Genomic DNA, 25,203 nt, shown 5'->3' with positions numbered 1-25,203 from the left:
GTGTATGGCATTGTAAACAACTTTCCAGATATATTTGACAAACCAAATGCGTGTTCAAATACATTAACTCTCTTTTTAAGTAAATATCAAGCACAACGTAAACATTGTTGTTCATTGTTCATTGTTCATTGTGTGCACGTTCAAGATGTATGTACCTATTATCGACTGTACTATTCATTATAAGTGTCATGCTGTCTCCTTCGTTAATGCACTAAATGCGTATGACATGCAATGATCGAATGCATAGAAATCGCCTCACAAAGAGAAAATGGCACTTCCTTTACTTGGCGTCAAAATATAAGCGTACATACATTCTCTTCTGAAGGTTTAATATTTGTCTATCTGATGAATAAAATATTAGCCTGGAGGGAATAAACAGTCAATATGTATTTTGGTATTTCCGCGAAAGAAACTTTAACAAAGAAACCTCATTCACCGGAGATAATTACATACGTCTTCTAAACATATTGCTGTGAGCGTTGAGATAAGTGTGTTGTTTGTACTCAGCTTCGATTGATTGTTTGCATTCCTATTGACACTTTACCAAACATAGCAATAATATCAGAGTCCTAGATGAGACAATACTGTGTTCAGACAGGAGTTGACCATGTTCCATCCTCTCGCCTTCGTGTTTTTTCTTCATATTCTAAGGTAAGACTTTCTTCATTGTGTACCTCACATGTTCGTTTAGTGCAACACTATGGTTGTGCGTGTTTCGGAAACAATACCACGATGTAAATATGTCCTTCCTAATGACGTGGTCGCGGAGAGTAGGTGGATGAGTGACCCTCTTCGGCAGATTGACTCCTGAGAATATCTTTGGCTTTGACCCTGTCCCACTGAGTACAAAACTCAGGAGAACAACCAGTCTGGATTATCTCCCGAAACAGGGCCCCGTTCCTCAAAGCGATCTTAGAGCTACGATGATCGTAAACCTACGTTAGAGTATGGGACTTACGATCACCTTAGTGCTAAGATCGCGTTGTGGAACGGGGCCCAGATTCCACTGGGAGCAAAAGGTAAAACAGCAGCAAAAACTACACGAATTGACCACTGCAAACCAGCGACGACACCAGGCGCCCACGAAAGGGAAACCACAGCTTACATGTTGTGTCAGCCTCCTTGGACAAGAGACTTTGTTCGAAATATGCTTTTGTTACTAAATGTGACCAGGCCCCTTGTCAACCCGAAGCTATATACTACACGTATAATAGACTATGACCTTCACATGGTCATTTGTGTTTCCACAACTACTGGAACTTTTAACTGTTTTAATGAAAATTGTATGAGTGGTGGGTGCTACGGATAAAGCAGAATATACTGCGTTTCAGTGATCCATTCATTTTCCTTTATCACTCTATTGTCTTTTATGCCATATTCGGCAGATCACTGCAGAGACTGTCATTTGTGGAGCGGTGAGGTAGCCTAGTGGTTAAAGCGTTCCCTCTTTACGACAAAGACCCGGGATGGATTCCTCACATGGATACAATGTGTGCAGCCCATTTCTGGTGTCCCCCGCCGTGATATAGTGATATAACTGAATTTTTGCTAAAAGCAGCGTAAAACCATACTCACTCACTCACGTATTTGGACCCGTGAAGATCCGGGGTAGAATAGGTCTTCAGCAACCCATGCTTACCGTAAAATGCAACTATGCTTGTCGTAAAAGTCGACTAACGGGATCGGGTGGTCAGGCTCGCTGACTTGGCTGATGCATGTCATCGATCCCAATTGCGTAGATCGATGCTCATGATATCAATAACTGGATTGTCTGGTCCAGACTCGATTATTTACAGACAGCCATTCATATAGCTGGAATATTGCTGAGTGCGGCGTAAAACAACCAACCAACCAACCAACCACGCACTTGAATTTCTGTGAACCGGAACATTATTTATTGTTGTGACGAATACGAAACTTCACATTTTATGTGTGTTCCAAAGACATTGTTTCATAACAGCCCAGCAAACAAAATACGTTGCTACATAGTTGTCACGACCTGTCGTAATGTTGTGGCAACGTCAGAAAACGAAAACGTTAAATATATGGTTATCTTAAACATGCTGCTAAGTTATAGTATAACGTTACAAAAACACTGTCCTAAAACATTCCTACAACATCGCATGTATATTTATTTTTGCACTTTTAGTAAAGATTTGCATACCTGTCATATATTCTCATCACTCCTTAACAGGGTGATATTAATAGTAAAGTTCCTGCTAATTTCCATTGTAATACTGCTGATGTAGTGATGTGGTAAGGTTGTATGTTTGATGGGAGTACGTTAATGAGTTTCAGGTTACTACGGTGTACTGTTAAGTAAACGAGATGATAGTATTCATTAACAGCGTGGACAAGGAAGAGTCACCGTCGGAACACTTTCGCCTTGATAACTAACATCCAATAGGCGACGAATAATTGTAGTTGAGAGAATGAATATCTTAAATCCATATTATCTGGATGCGATAGTAATGCACGTTTTGAATTTAGATAGGTGAGCATCTGGCAACAGATGCTTCAGGAAATGATCTGGCTGTTTGTCGTATACGGTTGCATACAATGGCTGTCATAGATCAACATAGATCCCATTATTTTCTTCATCACTTGGTAACACACTTTGATAAATTGCACAACATTATTCCTCTTTCCAACAATCGCAAAAAATAACCAAATTCCTCGCTTAGTATATAAAAGGACTTACATGGAACTTTAGATCTGTAATTAAACTCGAAAGATCAGACCCCTGATGTATTGCGATCGACCCTGGGTCAAAGAAGCAAGCGAAGTTCTTCTAGACAAACCATGATGGTAAACTTTAGATGAAGTCCAATTCAAGCCTTGTACAGGCACGTTAACATGATATGTGAGTGAACACGTGAGACACTCTTGTTGGAAGTGAAACCCGTGGAAACGGATCTCTGTTCAAAAGTAGTGTTTGTAAACAGAATATGACATCGTAATTATTACCGTATTGGTTACGTAGTAAGATACAACACTCTGTTGAACTCGTGAATTATTCCACGTTTACAACGACTGGGGGATTTCGCTTAATTGTAAAATAATTTATTCATTTTCGTCTAAGAATAATTTAATAAACAATGTTCGGTTTAAGGATTTAACCATTGTTAGCGTTAATGCGTACATTGTAGTGATGACGTTCGAGATAGTGCTATGGAATGTTAACTTGAATTCGAGATAAGCGGTCAAATTTAATTGTATTTATATAGTAAGGAGACCGGGTTCAACTGTATCAGAGTTTATCCAGCCATTAAAACCACAGGTAAGAATGGCCTTGGCCTTGTTTTCTATACTAAACATACGCTGATCAGGTAATGAATTTATATCATGCACTTTCAGCTAATGATGCACAGACCGATCATGGATTGTTTAATTAAACTATTCGTACACGTGATTCATACTTCCAGTCCTTGTACGGCTATGGATGGCGAGATTCACCACACAAATATGGTCTCCGCCACACCTGTAGGTAGCAGTGTGAAGAACGAGATACTGACGACAGCAGTCGCTTCATGCCTCAAATGCACGACAGAATGTGCACGGCTACGCTCCTGCCGTGCGTTCTTCTACAACGCTGTGGACACCAGATGCCAGTTGTTTGATACCAGTCAAGTTTCTCGACCAAATAACATGGAATACACAAGGTTTTATGGTACTGTAAAGTATCTTTGTATGTACATTTTGAGCGTCTTAGCAGGAGAATTTTATAGTCCATGAAATTTACCACTCACAATAAGTAAAGATCGCCCGATTCTTTCATATTACTATAGTTCATCTGTCGTGGCATAAGAGATTAACTATAGTAATATGAAAGAATCGGGGGATCTTTTACATCTTTTGAGTAGCATAGATAGCCTTTCTTTATTGATAGTAATTATGCATTGGTTTTAACCTTTGAAACTATTTATATATAACTTTTCTATTTCGCATTTGTTGGATATTCGTTGTTTCAAATCAAGTTGGTATACAAAACAAAAGAGATAAAACCATATTCATAAGAAATCTGTGCTAAAAGAAGAGTCGATTGTACGATTCCGACTATATCAAGAGCATGTGTGTTCATAGCGTCAGGCCATGATGACATTTTGAATAATAAATTCGCTTATGATTTTCGAATAATTTCACGAATGTTACTAGTTGCTATTTATTTTATTTTCGCTGAAGTATCAAATCTAATAGGAGAATATATTCAACAAATTTAATAAAGATCTCTGCTATGTGATAAGAAAGCGGTCGCGGTCATTGTATAGGAACATTTTAAAAGGAAAAACTGTGTGTAACGATTTTTCGACGTTGTATTTTTTTAAAGTTACTGTTATTGACTTCATCTATAACATGTCATTTTAAGACCGCTTAAGCTATCACTTAAATCATCGATTTATCATTTTTCTGTTTCTAAAAGCACACTAACTTTACCTCGTAATTTGGCAGTTCGGGACTGGTGTCCTGAAGGTTTTACCCTTTTGTCTGAAGTGGAAGGTCCATGTGTTAAGTTCCATTTGGACGTGGCCACGTGGTTGGAAGCCAGGAACAACTGCAGCCTTCATTCTCCGACAGCTAGGCTGATTGTGACTGATAATGAGACTAAGTTCCAAAAAGTGAAGACAGCAGGAATAGCAATGAATAACAAGTTCAGTAAGTACACAACTGTGATTTACTACAGCGTCAAGAAGATGAATTAATCCGTCTGTATAGGGCAGGTTATAACATAAGCAATATTGCAATAATAATAAGATTGTGAGCGATGGGAGTGATTTCAAATTTGACTGAAGATATTCGCTGACAAATGGATAACGTATTTTTTTTTCCCTATTGTCGTGAATCATGTGAGGAATCAGGGTTAGAATAGGTTTCAAGCAACAGGTGCTTGTTGTAAGAGGCAGTAAGATGGATTGAATGGTCAGGAGTGGGGCATTGCTCATCGTTTCAGTCTTGACTGTCCGATCCAGACTTGATGTTTTAGAGTTTAAAAATGGCAGTGTTAAAAAAACAAACACTGACATCAATAACATATGCTAGTACTGAATAGGAAACTGTTACCATGTTACCCCTTGGGATCTTGGGATCAATGGAAACAACACTTCCTCGATATGATACGAGAAGCAGTTATAGCCAGACGTAGACTATGAAAAATCCATGAAAATATGGTATGATAGTAACATCAAGATCGAGAGACTGCCAGTCGACAGTGTTATGAATAACGCTTCTCATACACAGAAAAACATTGTTTAACAAAATGTGATTGAACTGTTTCAGGAGACGCCATCTGGATTGGCCTATCAGACATCTCGTCCACCCTGCGTGTTTTCAAGTGGACCAATGCCAAGCCTATCGGGAACTTCACTTACTGGAGTAACTCCGACTTCAGCAATGTTGGTCAGAATGCATGTGTGGTTCTCCTCCGTGCGGGATATTGGAAGTGGACTCCCACCAATTGTAACGGCAGGAAACACTACATCTGTGAAGTCCCTAATGAGTGAGTGAGGGAGGTGGTCTGACGTCACTTTTATAGTCAGCGTGCCATGGGAGGAAGTGATGCAGGTTTCGACACTTTGGTAAAGCCATAAGCACGGATTCTTCTAACAAACCTAAAAACATTATCAGGACGAACCTGGATTCGAAGCCACGATCATAAGTTTGTGGTACACCTAAGGGATACATCTTTGCACACAGGCTTCAGACGACGGGGCCACACATACCCGCTGTCCGTAAAGAAACGACGTAACTTTTACCACTATGATGTGAACCCGCACCCTCTGAACTATCCCCACCGGTTTCTAGTGATATTGTGCACGGGTATTTCACGCTATACAAGACGAAGTTGTCAGTGCTTTTTGAGTGATTGATTCGAAATAAGACAAACACAGAAGTGAAAACACATATGCCACACGTAATAAATATTTTACTTTAAAGAGGTCAGATGTGTGCTTATTTTATATGGAGGAGCGTCGTTCACTGGTCCTGGCAAATCATATGAATATCAGCACACAACCACAGGTTTCCAAATTAGTTCAAAGAATCGCATTTCAAAAGCACTAAATGTTATCAAAAGACGAGACGCTATGACCATGTCAGCCATTTGATGGTTAAACCAGTCAAGTCGTAGTTTTGTTGTTTTAATTATTTTATTCAATCAGGAATGACCATGAATTATTTTTCAGATTTTTCTTATTCCAAGTTTAAATTTATAAGTCCCACCACGTTCATGTTAATCCATGTATAATTAAATTGTTATTTGTTGTCTTCAGAAACAACTATTAGATATAATCAATTGGAAAAATATCTAATAAATTTTCTTAAGAACAGAATAATGGGTATGTTTATATGTTTCACAGCAAACATTCATCTCATGTGCATACACTTAAAAGGATGAGGGAACGATGGGGTTAATATGCATTCACTCGTCCCGCCGAAGGCCCGAGATCCATTGTCCAGATGGGAAACTCCTCGCCGTGGTACTGGTGAAATAGTAATTGCTAAAAAGCGATGAAAAACATACTCACTCACTCTAAACCAGGTTAAGGATGTTTTCCATTTGTTAAGTATTCTAAATTATCTCAGACTGCTTACAGGTCTTAAGTGTATTTTATATATCAAATGACATTTTTTTATTATTATGCACAGATTTAAATAAACGAATATATGCAGCAAAGAGGGTTTGGATGATCCTGGCACGGTCAGGCTGGTTAGGATCATCATCAGCTCAGGGCTCTTGTCCCCTCTACACGCAGCCCAGACAGCGAATGGGACTTCTCCCAAGTAAACCCAACCCAGAACGTTTCAGAGAATGTGAAGACACGCCAACACTGCAGCCTTCTGCAGTACACAGATTGTTATAAAGGCAACAAACCCGAGTACTCTCTCGATATCAGTCAACAGATAACAGGGAGGTACCAAACCTAAGGCACCGAGAACATTTGGGAGACATTTTGGTACCTGGGATGTAAGCGTGACATTTCAAATGCGAGGTCCGCATATTTGCCATGCTTTTCCTGAATTTTGTCAATCACATTAGTGCCAAAAGGGACATAAAATTAAATGATATAAATTATGTCCTTGATTTAGCAAAAAGGACTAAATTAGGTTTGTTGGCCTTGACAGGTCTGGAGCTACATACGAGACTATTCCAAAGCATTTTGTATTTATCATTTTCCATGCCCCCCTCTACATATATTCTGGGTCGTATCATGTATAGACCTCTGTGTCAAAACCACAAGCATGGCGAAGACGGTAATAAAATAATCGAGCTACGCCATCATGTCGCTTAAGATACTGTGTCTGTGCTAATGCTGGGCATCCACTGACAATGTGCTGGACAGTCTCATTACATAATCTACATTTCATAATTACATTTTTATGCAAAATCACACATTAGTATTGTTGTTTTCATTCGTGTGTCTGTTCAGAAGTTGCTTATGATATCAATCACTCTTTTGTTTAGAAGCTACTTATAATATCAATCATTCATTTGTCTGGTTAGAAGTTTGTGTGTTTGTTCAGAAGTTACTTGTAATATCAATCATTCCGTTCAGGAGATGCTAATGATGCTAATGATATCAATCACTCTTTTGTTTAGAAGCTACTTATAATATCAATCATTCATTTGTCTGGTTAGAAGTTCGTGTGTTTGTTCAGAAGTTACTTGTAATATCAATCATTCTGTTCAGGAGATGCTAATGATGCTAATGATATATATATATATATATATATATATATATATATATATATATATATATATATATATATATATATATATCAATCATTCGTGTCTGTTCAGAAGTTGATTGTAATATCAATCATTCTGTTCAGAAGATGCTAATGGTATCAATCATTCGTGTCTGTTCAGAAGTTGATTGTAATATCAATCATTCTGTTCAGAAGATGCTAATGGTATCAATCATTCGTGTCTGTTCAGAAGTTGATTGTAATATCAATCATTCTGTTCAGAAGATGCTAATGATATCAATCATTCGTGAGTCTGTTTAGAAGTTGCTTGTGATATCAATCATTCGTTTGGTTGTTCAGGCCTTGCTTATAATATCAATCATTCGTTTGGTTGTTCAGAAGTTGCTTATATCAATCATTCGTGTGTCTGTTTCGAGGTTGCTAAAAATTGCAAAATACATTTTGTTTGAGGTTTAACAACAATAAGCCACGGGCACGTACAAATGTACCGGCATCCAGTGAGGCGCACGTACAATAACAGATTATGAACGAACGAACACATGAATGTGGGTGTAATTCTACATGTAAAACAGCGCCACGAAAAGTTAGTTTTACGACAATGGTACAACTTAACGGAAAAGAATAATTTTTAAAGAAACAAAACTAAGCGACCATGAGTAAATAAGGGAGACCGAACATTTATTTTGAACAACTGTTAAACTCCGAATCAATCAACATCACAATGTTTCAAAAACAGTAAATAACATATTCAGTCTTAGTTTACAACGTTACTTACAGTAAATATTGAACAATGGAGATGGTTCTATATATGTACAACTTCCTAATTACAATGACTGCGACGTTTCGGTGTAGATACTAACGCTGTTATCATGCATATGATGTACGGAAATGTGAAGTAGGAAGGTTATATATATGTGGGTAGTTGGTGGTTATATAGAAAAGGTTAAGTATAAAGCCTGATTGATGTACATAAATAGGATTGCCAAGGCATGATGGGTAAAACAATACAGTTATTGTTATGAGTTTTATGAGTTGATTGGAGGCCAGTATATACTGGCCTCCAGTCAACTCATAAAACTCATATATATATATCCTATGTCACTATCAAATAGTGATGATACCATGTTTTCGCGAAAAGGTGAGCAGAGCATATCTTGTCCATACCGACGGCTGCACTCACAAACACATGGAAACGCAGGTCAATTGTTCACATGAAAACAACACCTGAACATAATATTACCTTACTATATGTCTGGTAGCAAAAGTCTACATCAAAATGTTTTTCAGATATCTAAATCCTTACGATCTGTTTGAGAGTTCATCTCCGTCGATGATTCCAGAGGCCATATGTCCTCGTAAACATTACTCACATCGCATCTCATCCCATCTACTCCTCCATTTATAAGATGAACGTGTTCATCATGATCAGCCTCAGTGTTTCCCCAAATCCGACACAATCTGTGAGCAAAACAAACAACGATAATGAGTTGCATTTAACATCGCTTTTTAAAACTTTCATAATAAGGCACGTGGGCGTAATGTTGGAGAAGTAGTGATGACTACCGTATTGTTGAGAGCCATGACCGCCAGTGTGGTGCCGACAATTTACGTATGATCATGATGCGCCTAAAAGATTCAAGTCTGCTGAACCCAGCAATATTAACAAAAAAGTAACTTGTTCAACAGAGGAACAACCCTAACTATACTCACCAACAAAAGTTCCTGTGACACGCTATAAAATCAAGAACCTTATCAAAGTAGACGCACGCATCTAACAGAATTCATATCGGACAATGAACCAGTAAAACGCATTTAATGACATATGTCAAGCACAGAAATGACGTTATGACGCAGACGCAATCGGTGGTGAATTTTGGTCAGAATTGGGCGTCTGGCTTGTCTCCTCGTAAGACGGCGACTTACAGACTGTGCCGATATTCGGCAAAGGCCAGGGATGGTTCTCGCAGTGACTGTTGCAGGCTTGAACCGATTTCGCAGATGGGTGGTTCGAATCCAACGATTTTGACGGACGAACGTAACAGGGGGCCTGTCGCTCCTTGGTCGGTCTCTGATAGTGTTTGTTTGCTGCCACCGCTGCCATAATGTCCAAATAGTGTTTCTGAGCACGTTTATTCTCCTAGCAGCTTCACTCTACAATGTTCCTTGAGCATACAGAGTGGTTCTGAAGCGGTCATTTTCAGGTAGGCGTGGCATCTCCAAACTTCAAATAATGATTGATGCTTTCCGGGTTGCAGACAAGCAGAAACAATGCATACCGAATCCCTACAATACGCGTGCTTTTGTACCCTAGTTTACATCATCAATTGCATGACTGCTTCATGAAGGACATATTTTGCCATCAGATCTTTTTTCTGCTGAGATTGCGTTTGTACTACACGTTTCCATATTTACGTATCCGATTGGAACACCAGAAAGGTTTTTCTTGTATGCAACCGATGGGAAAGGGTTGTCACAGGAACTTTTGTTGCTGAGTATATTTTTGAAAAAAGGATATCTGAAAATAGTACATCTCGAAACCAGGTGTCTCTTTACATTCTGACATATTTTGCAGTAATCAAGTGTGAAAGTTCTCACCCATATGCTCAAACAGTTAACAAGTTGTTTTACAATGTATTAATGACAGGTGGGTATTTAGCTCCGAAGCAACCAGTTCCTATTGTGTACCTTTGTCTTTTGGAAATCCAAAGAAACGCACAGATAAGCACAGCCAAGCCAAATCCAATCATTCCACCAATAAGCCCTGCGTTTGCAGATGAGGACGAGGACGAGGACGAGGACGAGAGCGGGGACAATGACACAGTACCTGCAACTTACAAGCAAAATGAGAGTGAACTGAATTTACCATTAGCTGTGCATGGTGATACACGTCCTTGATATGCTTTTGATTACAAGACATTATGGGGCTAAATAAGTGACTACCTTTGATGAAATGAAATGTCACAGGACATAAGGATTGGAGTCACAGAAAGAATTCGGCAAGCGGACAATGGTGTGTACAATTTTTGCCCGAAACAGTACATGGAGTATGGTCGTCACGGTATAGACTCTCCCACATAACCCCTGTTGCTTTCGTTGAAGTTATTGCATAAATAACTATTAGTGTTATATGAAAATATTTCAAATAACTGACGATTAGCCTACAAATGCTTTATATCGTCAACTGTTATAAATTATTTTTGCGAGTGGGTGCTTGTCGAAAGGTATATCGGATGGACAGATTCCCTGTGAGGTCGCCTTGTATGGTGACCAGGTTCAGCTTGCAATCGTGTGACATATACCCCCGAATCATTATCGAGCCTCCTCCATAAATGACAGTTGGTCTCGTGTTCCTGAGTAAAAAGGCTGTTTTCCTGTGCCTAAAAACCATCCGTGACTTTAGTAGGAACCTAATTTCGTCAGACCAGTGAATTTTCCGCCAGGTTCTCTGATTCCATGCCTGTCATCGTGCTAAAACCCACCTCTGATGGTGAACGGACATTAGGAGTGTTTGATGACTCTGCAGGACGCCATCCCTGCTTCTCTAAAGCGATTCAGTTTGACCGACGTCGATTTGGTTTGACCATGTTTTCTCACAAACCGCCTAATGTGAATTCCGGCGTCACCGTGTAACACCATTTTTGTCATAATCACCAATTGTCATTACAGCTGAAATTATAGAACTCATTATCTTTTTAACTTTTTTCAAGGTATATATGTGTAAACACCGTTTTCAGATTAAAGATGCGTCTTTCCCCACTTCCAAACATATTTATGTAAAGGTAATATCTTAGACTAAACTTTCACCAAACTAACCTTGCCAAATATCTGACAATGCATAGTTTCGTACTCACCATTAAAACACTGGTATTGATATCACAGGAAAATGTGCACCATTAACAACACAAATTAACAGCAATGTAAAACAACGTTTGTCTGAACGGTGGTCACGAGTTGGTAGTCAGGTTTATATGTTTGAGAATCTATGGTTACTGCACATTGGCCATGCGCATACTGTTTCTGTATTTCCTCTTCAACTGTCATTGCTCACGGGACATTTGCATGTAATCCAAATAAACAAAAAATTAAAAAGAGCAACCACAGTTTAGAATACAATATTTCGCACATGTAAGGCACAATTATAGTTTATCTACCTGTACTGTTATTAACTTAGAAGCTAACATGGAGAGAACGTGTGGCATACATACCTTCCAGTAGACAATGCCCTGTGACTGGGTGACAAGGATGGCCGTTGCAGAAACAGAATTCAGTACAGTCAGCCCCATACGTTCCAGGAGAACATCCTGTAGAGAGGAACAAATCTGTGGACCTCGGGCTCTCATTGAGCTACATACGAGGGGCGTTCAATAAATTTGGCAACTTTAATATAAGTCCAAGTGGCAGAATATCTTTTGCACTTTTATTTTTTCAATATAATCTCCATTCACCTCAGTACACTTATTCCATTTGTCATTCAAGCTCTCAATACCACTTTTATAGAAATCCGCAGATTGGCCCTCTAACCACGCCTCTGTGGCAGCCTTTATGTCCTCGTCATCCTGGAAGCGTCTTCCACGTAGGGCAGATTTCATTTGCCGTAACAGGAAATAGTCACTGGGGGCTAAGTCTGGGCTGTTGGGTGGGTGATTTAACTGTTCGAATCCACATTCACATATGTTTGAGTGCAGTTAATATTGATGTAACAAGGACAAATCACATATTGTCCTATATTTAATCATATTTCACCATCTACTATGCATCAATTACAATACATAAACAATAAAGCACTTAGAAAATTGTTGGCAATATGTTATAGATACATTTAGACAAAAACTAGTTACAGTCAAGTTCACGCGTCATATATGATATTATTTTGAAAGTCTTTGTAGTCTTATTGGACATTAATGAACATTATTAATTCAACTAGATACAGAAAGCACAGCACCTAGGAATACTTGCCTATCACCTGCACCTCTGCAAGGTCCAGGACTATGTTTTTATTGTTGCTGTTAATGGTGTTGAGATACACTCGAACAAACAGCGCCACGACGGGACACGTCACTTCCAGCATGTCCGTGTAGTTCCCTGTGAAGGTGTAACATAGTCTCCCAGGGTATTCGTCACCGACTGCCGAGGTGTATACTTGGAGGCCACTTTGGTCATATGGAGCTACAGAAGAAATGAAAGTTCTAAACAGGCATAACTACACTTGTAATTTGGAATCAAACTACGTTCGGTGCCTTAACCGTGAAATATAAAATGTCCACACCACACATTAAATAGCCTCGATTATATGACGACACACAGTCCATTTAGGCGTAAAAGGCAAAATAGCGGTTTAAATTATATCAATGGATCGCTGAAAATTAGTGATGACACTAAATATTCGTGATAAAAGTAAACCTGCCCTGCCCTGCCCTGCCCTGCCCTGCCCTGCCCGCTGGACCTGCCAGCAACACAATATGCTTAAAAAGTGAGTGTGTCTGACACCACACAACAGTACTCCTGTCACAAAGGGTAAACACTCGAATTGTGACCATGAATGTAAATTGAGCTTTATTCACCTTGTACTCGAAATAGGAATTCTTCAGTTGCCGTATACGGTGTCATATTAGGTTAGCAGAAAAATATTGGACGAAGCGTCACCGCATACGGCAACTAAAGACACCATAACGAATTTATTATGCCGAAAAGTTTACACTATTTCGTATCCTTGTCGCACATGTCATGTCAAAACTTAAAACTCAAAACACTATCTAAGGCGTTAAAGGTCAAAGGGAGACTACTCTCCTCAGAGGCCAAACCTTGTTGATAATTTTAGATTTATATAATCTTTATTAAAGTCACGAACGTGTTCCAAAAATACATTAACGTCCTTGCACATCAAAATTAATGATATTAAAACACAAATCAGTGTCGAATAACGAATTTGTGTACCAGAATCTTCATGTGAAATATGTGAGGTGGGTGTTGGAAAATCCAAAATGGCTGTTACTGACGGTATACGCGAACGGTCACATATTAAGTCAGTAACAACCATCTTGGATTTTTAATGACAGTATACGGGCTCATATGGGGTTAGTAGTTCTGCTCTCAAAACTCACTCCTGAGGCATAATAATGTTCAATGTTACCCCTAACATTACAGATTAACTCCCCAATTGGTAATCTACATTATATAACATCATTAAAAACCTAAGATTTACACAAATTGGAGAATCTTTCAAATAATTTACAAAAGGCGTAAGAATAATTCCCCTAACCCAATACAATACTTGAAATATGTACGAGGGCCAAGTTTACAAGCTTATGTAGCTCAAAATATACATAGATCATACTATAAGCTACTTATCCTGAAATATTTGTTTTATTGACTTACATTTCTTATTTAGAAACACTTTGACCCTTGGTGCATACATTCCCGAATCAAGTTTAATTTTCACCCATCCTGGTTCCGACGAGTTTAGTTTGGTCAGAAACCTATTGTGCAAAGCCCCATCCACGGCGGCCTTGGCGCCCATGTATCAATGTTGTTCGGAGCTGGCGACAGCCTCCCGTTGCAGGGCCATGTTGCCTACGATAGAGTACACATAGTGTCCAGAATATCAATTTCTTAAATGAAAATCGTTTCAGGATTAGAATGTTGCACTTAGATAGATTGAAATACTTGTAAATATAAATTGTCAATGCAGGAGAATAACACGCCTGGACTTTCCACTTGGCGTGAAGGGCAAATAGCTGTGGAAAAATGAATGGACGACTGAAAATGTCACCGTTCTTGTCCATCGACGAAATTCATAAACTTATAAAATTGTCTAACCCTAAATGACTTTTCTATTTCGGATGTGGCGTTAAGCACTAATCACTCACTCGCCCTGTAGATTATCTAACTCTGAGACAATACCTCGCTGACAAGTAGGCCCATCCCATCCAGAAGAACATTCGCAACCTTTCCTGGTTTCACAATCAGTGTCCTCTTGACAGTTGCAGGTATAGAGACAGTCACGACCAAACATTCCATGGGGACATGCAGCTACAACGTAAGAATAATTTGTACCTATGAAATATATGGAAGGTGACAGAAAATAGTGTACATACAATGTTATGCTATATTAGGACCATCTACATGTAGGACAGTTGGTTCTTTGTGCAAATTCAAATTCCTCAATTCATTGTACTGTTATGGTTGATATTAAATAAACTATCAAAGACACATTTACAAGCAGGCGTGTGATGTTTTTTTAGTTTTTTGTGGGAATGGGGAGGAGGATTTCTTTTAGCGTGTGCATTGTACTTCTTTTCGGCATGCTTATACCATAAACAGCAGTAGTGTATGTTAACTATGTCTCGTACACATCCATAGAAATAAGGTCCTTGCCGTCGAATAGACAAAGGGAAATGAGATACACAACCGCTACTGTACATCACTTCGTATGTAGTGCAAGGACTTACAAATACCATGCATGTATACTGGAATAAATGCGCCTTCAAACAATTCTCCCTTTTTGTTTATGTACTTATGGAGGACGGTAGGGGATCGTGTGAGGAGTGATAGAGTGAACATATTCAACGATACCTGCTAAACATCATTTCGGGGCGAATATACCCAAATGCAACGTGTTCGGGAAAATGCATGCAGAAAGCATGCAAGCATGATCCTGTCAACTACGGAAAGGAAAATTACAGTGGTCATCTTGGCCAGTCAATGAGTGACATTACGGACAAATGGCAAGTATTAGGCAAGCAATGTAATACGCAATGGAATTGGCAAATGTTACTTTTTACTTCCATTTCTTGTTTTGCAAAGGGGTATATTATTTTTACATTTTAGAGTATACACGCGTCAAATGGTAACATGCATATCAAGTTACCAGTTACTCAACCGCTGTCGACCAGTCAACCGCTGTTCAATGTATCACGGCACGCTAGCTGCAGTCAGGCTCGTTTTCACTAGGATGTTGTCACGAGTAGATCGAGAAACAAACACGTATCAGATATTTTGGCACGCTGGTCAAGTTGTCGTTGCCAACTGCCTGATTTAATTCAATCTTAACTAGACGTACAATGGTTTATTTACATTCGTTATATTACTGCGTTGACGTTATGTTTGCTTTTATAGTCCAACAATGAGCATCCGCTGAACTGTGAGATGTACGCCACAATAAGGATACAAAAAGTCTAGGTTCTCAAAAAGTCCGCCGCACGTTTCGTTCTTACTTCCATTTAGAAATAAATAAAAATCTGAAAACATTCCGCATCTCGAACACACAAACTCGGCAGTGAAATGCTGAAAGACTAAATTTAATCCATCCATTTTAGCAGTTACTTCCCTTTACACCGCTTCGCTGCACATCTTGTGTTATTCACCATGGCGGTAGTAGGGGTCATATTGTGCTCGTTTTGCCGTTTGCACACTTGGTTTAAGAAAATTTGACCTTTGCGAAACACATCATGATGAATTACCTTCTTTTGTATATATTTACCGTAAGCTGGGCATTGTTTTATACGTACAGATTAAGATTACCGTGTGTAATAATTGTCTCGTAAGGGACTGTTGATTAATTATTGATTTATTATTTTATTGTTAATTTCGTATTAATGTCTGTAGTTCTTTTTGTGATAATCATTAAATGAACAGTCTGTGGCGTTATTTTTGTTGGTGTATATATTTACAAGGACTGACTTCGTTACGTTTATACCTCAATGAAGGACGGTCGGGCGAGCATTCGACCATCGCGTTTATCTGCCCAGCTTCTAATGCGAACAACTCACTGTACCCTCCCCTCTCAGGAGCGCATGTTCGAATCTCCAGAAATGACGTCATGATAGAACAATGTTTTATGGTAAAATAAACCACACTTCGTTCTTCACTGTTTTTTGCTATTTGTCGGGCACCTATCTTATATATGAAGATAAACCACATTGAAGAAACGTTCAAATGTTTATTTCCATGTTGTGGGAAAGCAGGTCGTCAGACAGCCGGGTTGAGGTTCACAAGTTTATATATATATGTAGAGGGAAGGCAAGTCGTCAGACAGCCGGGGTGTGGTTCACAAGTTTATACATGTAGTGGGAAGGCAAGTCGTCAGACAGCGGGGCTGAGGTTCACAAGTTTATATACATGTAGAGGGAAGGAAAGTCGTCAGACAGCCGAGTGAACGCTGCACATGAATGTTGTGATGGCGAGAACCTCGCACAATACCATCAACCCGGAAATACAAACTCATGGCCTACCCGAGATGAAACTGAGAAGGAAGAGGCCAAATTCCATGACATCTTCACTGCTCACGAAATGATTGGGTGTCCAGGTAACATTGAACATATATAGGTACTATGTATGGCATATAACATATATATAGCCACTGACCTGTCTGGGACACAAACAGCGATATCCACACAACCATGAACCACACCGCCATCTTGTAGGGGAAATACACAACACACATTCGTCCAAACAGGATCTTATTCAAGATCTTGTTCACAGTGGGTTTGGGAAAATATTTGGAGCGCGATGTTTACTATTCAACAAATAAATTAGGGGTTTCTGTAATTTGTATGTGATTAAGGTCTGTATCCGAAGAACAGTTAAGCAATAGGTATGAATCAGGATAAGTATAAATGATATTTTTACTCTAAAAAATACATTTTTGGATAAAGTATCGTCTCGAGTGACAGCAGCATTACTATAAGGGAAATGTGTAGTTTGTGCCGGTGTCGAGTAGTTAACGTTGCGTTGACTAGTATCTTTGTCAGATCACCGCGTGTCAGCTTGATGTGGGTTGAAATCCCTGAGTGAGTGTTGGTTGGGTTTAATGTTGTTTTACCAGTACTTCAGTTATATCACGGCCTACAACCCAGATACAAACCACATCCATACTGACTCACACCAATAATATCCATATCTACCTATACTTGTAATTAATATTAACCCATACTCGGGTTTTATACTGACCCACACACGGTATAGATACTCAAACACACTCTGTATTAATACTCAAACACACTCGGTCATAAACACCTACTCATAAGACGATATGGCTGAAATACTGCCGATGTGACGTTAAATATTAACTCACTCTCTCACTACTCATAAGAGTCACCAGTAGTCGCTATCATTACTCACCCATACATACTGTCAGCACTCACTCATACTCACCATGCTCACTGACAAGCTCGTCACGCCGAGACCCGGTGTCGATTCATCACATGACCCATTTGTTGCGTTTCCCCGCCGCGTTGTTACCAGAATATTGCTAAAAGCGTCGTAAGCCCAAAACTCACTCACCCAATGACAATACTCACTCACACTCGGTATCCATGCTCAGCCTTAACCGATATCAACATGAAACCATACTAGGTATCCATTCCCACACATACTCGGTATCCATGTACAGCCATACTCAAACTCACTCACCCAATAACATTACTCACTCACACTCGGTATCAATGCTCAGCCTTAACCGATATTAACATGAAACTATACTCGATATCCATTCCCACACATACTCGGTATGCAGGCTCAGCCATACGCGGTATCCATCCTCAGCCATACTCGGTATCCATTCCAACCCAAACTCGGTATCCATGTTTATCCATGCTTGGTATCCATTCCCACCGATACTCGGTAACCATGTTCAGCCATACTTGGTATCCATCCTCAGCCATACTCGGCATCTATTCCCACCGATACTCGGTAACCATGTTCAGCCATGCTCGGTATCCATCCTCAGCCATACTTGGTATCCATTCCCATCCATACTCGGTTTCCATGCTCAGCCATACTCGGTATCCATTCCCACTGATACTCGGTATCCATGCTCAGCCATGCTCGGTATCCATTCCCACCAATACTCGGTATCCATCCTCAGCCATACTCGGTATCCATGCTCAGCCATTCTTGGTATCCATTCACATCCATACTCGGTATCCATTCCCACCCATACTCGGTATCCATGCTCAGCCATACTCGGTACCCATTCCCAGCCGTACTCGGAATCCATGCTCAGCCATACTCGGTATCCATTCTGAACCATTTTCAGTTTCAATACTAAGCTAAACTCGGACTCAGCATTCACTAATGCTTAATGACGACACTCATACTCGGTGTCAATACTGACCAGTACTCGGTATCCATTCTCAGCCATACTCGTCCATATCAGGTACGAATACTTAGTCATACTTATTATCCTGGCACCGTCATGTACCTGGAATAATGCTGAGTACGGCGTTAAACAACAAACAAACAAAATGTCTACGCAATACCATTTGGACACTGATATCAACCACATTATATTATTCATAGATATTGTTATGTTTAGCCTTTCTGGCAGGTCTATATATATACAATAAGTAACTTTAATCGTATGATTATTTTATATACTCCGATAGCTAGGAGGCATGTAAATCTCAATATTTCATGAAAAAAATAGAGCGTCCTAGTGATGAAGAGTGACCCTATAGGTTTTCTAAATACTAACAAGTTGAAATTCCGAGTTGAAAGTCAGTCTGGCAACATGTGTGCACTTTAGAAAGTTATGACAAAATGTCTGGTCATGTTCATTTCCTATTATAAATGTACAGCGATAGAAAACTGTTGTAAGTGACAGTGCTTTGATGTGTGATGTTTTTCATCCATTTCATGAGGGATCACGATTTATTATAATCACACTGAAAGGGATTAACCGTGGTTATTTTAGCATTTTGTTTTATTTTTTCATGTCAAAACGCTCACAGTTGTTACCGAATGCACCTCAGATGTCCTGGATTATTGATACTGATGAAGGGGCGGTCGGGTAGCCCAGCGGTTAAAGCGTTCGCTCGTCACGCCGAAGACCCGGGTTCGATTCCCGACATGGGTACGATGTGTGAAGCCCATTTCTGGTGTCCCCCGACGTGATATTGCTGGAATATTGCTAAAAGCGGCGTTAAACCATACTCACTCACTCACTACCAAATATATTTACATCACAATTTACAGAAACGCTTTTGTTAGATCTAGTTGTCCAGGACATCCAGGTTGTCTAGATCATCCAGGGTCCGTGATTTAACTGTACAGGGCCAATCTGCTGGTTAGAGGGCCAATCTGCGGATTTCTTTCAAAGTGGCATTAAAAGCTTGAAGGACAAATGGAATAATTGTATTGAGGTGAATGGAGATTATATTGAAAAATAAAAGTGCAAAAGATATTCTGCGCCCCTCGTATCTTAACAACTTTTCAATCATTTTGCTTATATTTATTCAGTATATCAGTGTGATTTATTGCAAAACAGACTGATTATTTAAGTTTAACACTCAACTAAAAGAATGGCGAGGGTCGACAACTTCAAACATATTATGGTTCTCTTTATTTGCTCCCTATATGAGGATGTCTCTGCGTCTGTCGCCATGTGTGCTGAGTGTGTTTACCGGGTACTCGGAAGGGTTGGGGGGGGGGGGGGGGGGGGCCTAGATGGCCTCGACTCCCTCGTTTACCCAACCAAGACTTCCACGATCGCCAAGACTTCCACGACCTTGGAAGATAAACTGCCGAGCAAACGAAAGTACACACCCACGTTTGATGATGGCATCGTGTTTCAGCCTAGTAGCATTTTGATAACATTTGTAATTACCAAGTTTTTACATTTGCCCGCCATATGAGGTACATAGATATCTGTTCCTGGATGATTTAGTAACAGCCAGCCAGCCAGCCTGCCACGCACGCACACACGCACGCACGCACGCACGCACGCACGCACGCACGCACCCACACACGCACGCACACACGCACGCACACACACACACATGCATACATACATGTTGTTGCCGAGTATAAATTAAAGGTGAGGTGTATATATTGTGACATGTTGGATGTCAACAGATGAATGTGTCAGGTATTATATATTCATTATTTCAGTTCCTGGACCCGATGTGATGGACGAGGATATTGCGAATGACCACGATGACGTTAGAGGTAACGTTTAACGTTGGTTTCGTGACGAATAATACGGTAAAGTGTCGTCACAAATAAGATTACAAGCATGGAGTGGATGATATTTTTTCACGCATTGTTTTTTCATCGTTGATGGCGAGAGATATCATTCAGACATTACTCATTTAATTAAAAAGGACAAAACATTTTCCGCAATCATAAGAAATCTCTGCTAAAGGCAGTGTCCATTGTATGATTTCCACTATATCATAAAAAATGGTTTAATAAGAAGTAAGAATCACTATCACTAAGATAACGATCCATGTTTGGTTTCATTTAGCATGAATAATACATTTGAATGCAATTATGCATAGTGGTCATTGAATAAACCCTTGTTTGTAGTCCTAGAGGCACTGACTGAGGCAGCTTCTTGAGGATGAAGAGTTTGAGTGACTAATGTGACCAGTGTGATGGTGAACTCCTGCCTGAAGATTTAACTGCCTGTCACACATGTACATGCTACATGCAAATACATTCAAGAAGAACATAATTGCGCTTCATGATTAACATGTTGTGTTTACATACAGGCGAACCTCGTTGTATCGAACTTGCATGTATCGAATTCGGTTGTCTCGAACTAGCCCTCCGGTACCTGTGAGTTCCCTCTATATGTAACATCATTTATACTTAGATCTCTCGAACTTATATGGAACTCCCAAATTATGCATGAGTATTTTGTTGTAAGGTGCGATATTGCGCTTTTGTTACTTGAATTCAGTTAGATTAGATCTAGTTATGATTGTGACCGTATTCAGAATATGAGTGTACCCAGTGACACGTTACGATCTGTATTTTGTGACAGCAAGAAATCACATAACGTTTGAATGCACATACTAGTCTGGGGGGACTACTGTTAATGTCAGACCGTGCTCATACCACGGGTAAGGTTTCAGCGAAGTGGTAAACGTCTTTGACCTGCATCACTTCAGGCTTTCCTCCCACATTAAGCTGACACGCCGTGATATAACTGGAATAATGTTAAAAGCGGCGTTAAACCCAATTCACTCACTCACTCATACCACGGGTGTGTGTGTGTGTCTGTGTCTCTGTGTGTGTCTCTGTGTGTAGGATGTGGGAGGCTTGTACCATTCCTTGTTATGATAGTGTGCGTGTAAATCATGCAATAATTCTTATTTATCTATGTCCCTGTTTTCAGGCGACATGTGGTTTGATCTTATTTTATGTGCATTTACATTATATCTGTACATATAACTATATAACATAAAACTGGGGACGGGTGTTGTTTTATAGGAACCGTTATCAAGAAAACCAATCACAATAACTCTCTGAAGTACCGTCTGTTAATGAAAACAACACGATGTTCCAATAAAAGCACAATGGTTCACAAAGAAGTAGCATGCAATATTACGAGGTGGTCTGATTTTACGATCGGTGCCTTTTCGTGTGCCTACTTGACTAAATTGCCATGCGACACTTTACTACTATATATACTCCACTCCATACATACACTGTAGCTGAGTTGCTGGCACCGTTAAGGTAGGTATTTTTGTATGTTTGCATTCGATTGATTGTAATAAGAATATAGAGGATATTTCATGTGTGAAGACAAATATCATGTTTCTCTCATCGAATGAAAGGGGAAAGGAGATATCTTCACGAGCGGCGTAGCCATAAGTGAAAATATCTCCTTGACTCCGTCATGAGATGAGAGAAATATGATATTTCACGAGATACATGGAATATCCTATTTATTATATATTTATAGGTAGGTATTTTTTATGTTTACATCCGATTGACTGTAATAAGATTATCATATAAGTGGTATCACTTTTTCCCTGATTCACAGAAACACATTGAGCAGAGTTACGTCCCTTACCTGTCAAAATCAATCCACTGTTGAAGACAGAATCGATTCTACATTTTCCACATTCTCAATTTACAGATACGCTTTTTATGGATTTTGTTGTCCATGTCATCACTTATTGATAGAAGTAGGATGGATGTACAGTCAGTATTACTAGTGTACATTTCCCAGCCATGCAGTGCTTCAAATATTATTTAAAGATATTCAGGTATATTGAAAAAGACTAGCTAAATTTACTTTTCTAGCCGTTAAGAAATGTAGAACACATTTGAAGGAAGAGCTGTGATTAAATTTTTGTTTGCATTATTTATGTATAACGTAAACAAATTAAACAATGTGATATATGTTGCATGCTTATATACTAGTTGATACTTTGTGTCCAGATGTACTTTATAGTTTCCAACATAAGAAATAAATGACTCGTTGTCGGTGTTTATCTGCAATAAAACACTGCGGAGAGAATAAACCATGAGGGGCGCAGCCCCCAGTGGGGGTTTTCCCTGTGGGGTTTTATTGTACGATAAACAATGACCACGAGTTGTTTATTTCTTATTAGAGATATCAACATTACGTACAGCGTCTTTAAGGATGTTGAAAAAATGTGCAAGCTTTAAACATATTTACCTTAGTTATAATAATGATGACTCCCTGAATAGTATCCGATCTCAGCAATGTCTGACAAGTCCATTTTATGAACAGGTGAGTTACGTTTTGGTATTTTCCGCATATTCTCACAATCCTCACGTCGATTAGCTGTAGCCTTTCTCCTTATACGGATTGTCATATCTCTACCAATTTTGGATGCGACCGTTCGGTCGTTGCGTTTATCTCAGTACTCCATCTATGGGTAACAACTCACTAGACACTTCCCTCTCAAAAATAAAGTCGTCCAATATACGCCGTCATCAAGTTGAGAGCGCATATTTGGATCTCCAGAAATGACGTCATGATAAAATAATGTTTTATCGTCAAGTAAACAACGCTTCGTTCTTCATTACTCTTTACGATGTATCGCGATAAGTATAATAAACCGGTAGTCCTTTTTTTTGTCAATAAACCATCCAACAGTGTATGTGAGTGAATGCTCGGAGTTTTGTTTGACAATATTATTAATATCAGAAGCATTATTAATGGAACAACAGATCATATCTGAAGCCGTGCTAAAATACAATTTTCACTCTGTTCCAATAAATAGCTCTCCGCTACTCTACTTGAAGCCATTGAAAAAACAGTCATCGTCAAGGTAAGAAACAAGTCATGTGTGTTCCGTTTGTTGAGCTGTATAATTGCTTCTCACAGCGTTTCTTGATTGCGCTTCAATTGAATCTATCCGAATTTGCTTAATTTCAAGGTACCAATATCATGAGAAAAATAAGTGGTATACAACATGGTGTACAACAGCCAAGCAATATTGAAGGAAAACATCTTAACAGCTTTTTAATCAATCAATCAAACTATTAGTATGGCGAAGGTCGACAACTTCAAATTTCGGATGGTTCTCTTTATTTGCTCCCAGATGAGGGTGTCTCTGCTTCTATCACTTGTCGTGCTGAGTGTGTTTGTCGGGTACTCGGAAGGATTGTGGGGGGGACCTAGATGGCCTCGACTCAGACTGCCAAGATTTCCAAGACCGCCACGACCTTGTCTGATAAACTGCCGAGGTAAAGAAAGAATATGTCACACATGATTCATAGTGGCTAAAATGAAACAAACAAGAAATGCTTATTCGATGTATTTGCGTTTCATATTTGGGTGTAGGATCATATGTTTTCAGTGTTTCAGCCTGGTGACATTTTGATAACGTTTGTAATTGTTTGATCAATTCCAATTTTCAAGTGTAAACATTCTTTGGCCCGCCAGTTCATATGGGTTATCTGCTCCTGGATGATTTAGTAACATACATGTATGCATGCATACATACATATGTATATATTGTGACATCATGGGTGTTTACAACTGAATATCTCTGGTATTATATATTCATTATTTCAGTTCTTGGGCGTGATGTGATGGACGAGGATATTGCGAATGATCACGGTGACGTTACAGGTAACGTTTAACGTGGGTTTCATGACGAATAATACGGTAAAATGTCGTCACAAATAATAAGATTATATGCATTGAGTGGATGGCATTTTATTTCCACGTATTGTTCATAGTTGATGGCAAGAGATCATCATTCAGACATTATTTATTTAATTAAAAAGGACAAAATACTTTCCGAAATCTCTGCTAAAGGCAGAGTCCAGTGTATGATTCCCACTCTATCATAAGCATTGGTTTATTTAGAATACCTATTAATTAGTGACGCTACAAGTGGTCCTCTTTGAAGTAGAACACTATTTTTGAAAAAGAACTCCAAGTGTCAGTCATGTTTGACTATTTATATTGGTGCCTGTTTGCTTGTATTTTACAAGTGGGTGTAAAACATTGATCTACGAGCTCTTAATGTTACAGACATCAGGGATACAGATGCTGCAGAGACCCTCTTTTGCAATTTTGATATTCTCTTTTCATTTTTAGTAACAGTTGCTCTTTCCACAGTATTAGAACTTAGATATCGATCTATGTTAGGTTTCATTAAAAATGAATAATACGTGAAAATGCAGTCATACTGAGAGGTCATTGAATAAACCCTTGTTTGTAGACCAAGGGGCACTGACTTAGAGGCAGCTCCTGGACGATGAAGAGGTTGAGTGACGAATGTGACC

General features: G+C 39.3%; 1 long non-coding RNA gene and 2 pseudogenes across 1 annotated transcript; 2 read left to right on the top strand and 1 right to left on the bottom strand.

Annotated features, from left to right (window-relative positions):
• The first annotated feature begins 573 nt into the window (after positions 1-573).
• Positions 574-5,533, top strand: LOC139478750 (aggrecan core protein-like; annotated as a pseudogene).
• A 3,262-nt stretch (positions 5,534-8,795) lies between these two features.
• On the bottom strand, positions 8,796-17,146 carry LOC139479067 (multiple epidermal growth factor-like domains protein 10; annotated as a pseudogene).
• Positions 16,755-25,191, top strand: LOC139479068 (uncharacterized). The gene is made up of 6 exons (XR_011654340.1): positions 16,755-17,008; positions 20,593-20,649; positions 21,010-23,735; positions 24,009-24,153; positions 24,485-24,541; positions 25,140-25,191. It is a non-coding gene; the product is annotated as an uncharacterized lncRNA (long non-coding RNA).
• The last annotated feature ends 12 nt before the right edge of the window (positions 25,192-25,203 follow it).

Source organism: Haliotis cracherodii, unplaced genomic scaffold (assembly GCF_022045235.1).
Source record: "Haliotis cracherodii isolate W230 unplaced genomic scaffold, xgHalCrac1.p SCAF_4, whole genome shotgun sequence".
NCBI classification, from domain to species: domain Eukaryota; kingdom Metazoa; phylum Mollusca; class Gastropoda; order Lepetellida; family Haliotidae; genus Haliotis; species Haliotis cracherodii.
Note: the sequence above shows the minus strand (reverse complement) of the source record. Positions and strands in the feature narration are given on the sequence as shown.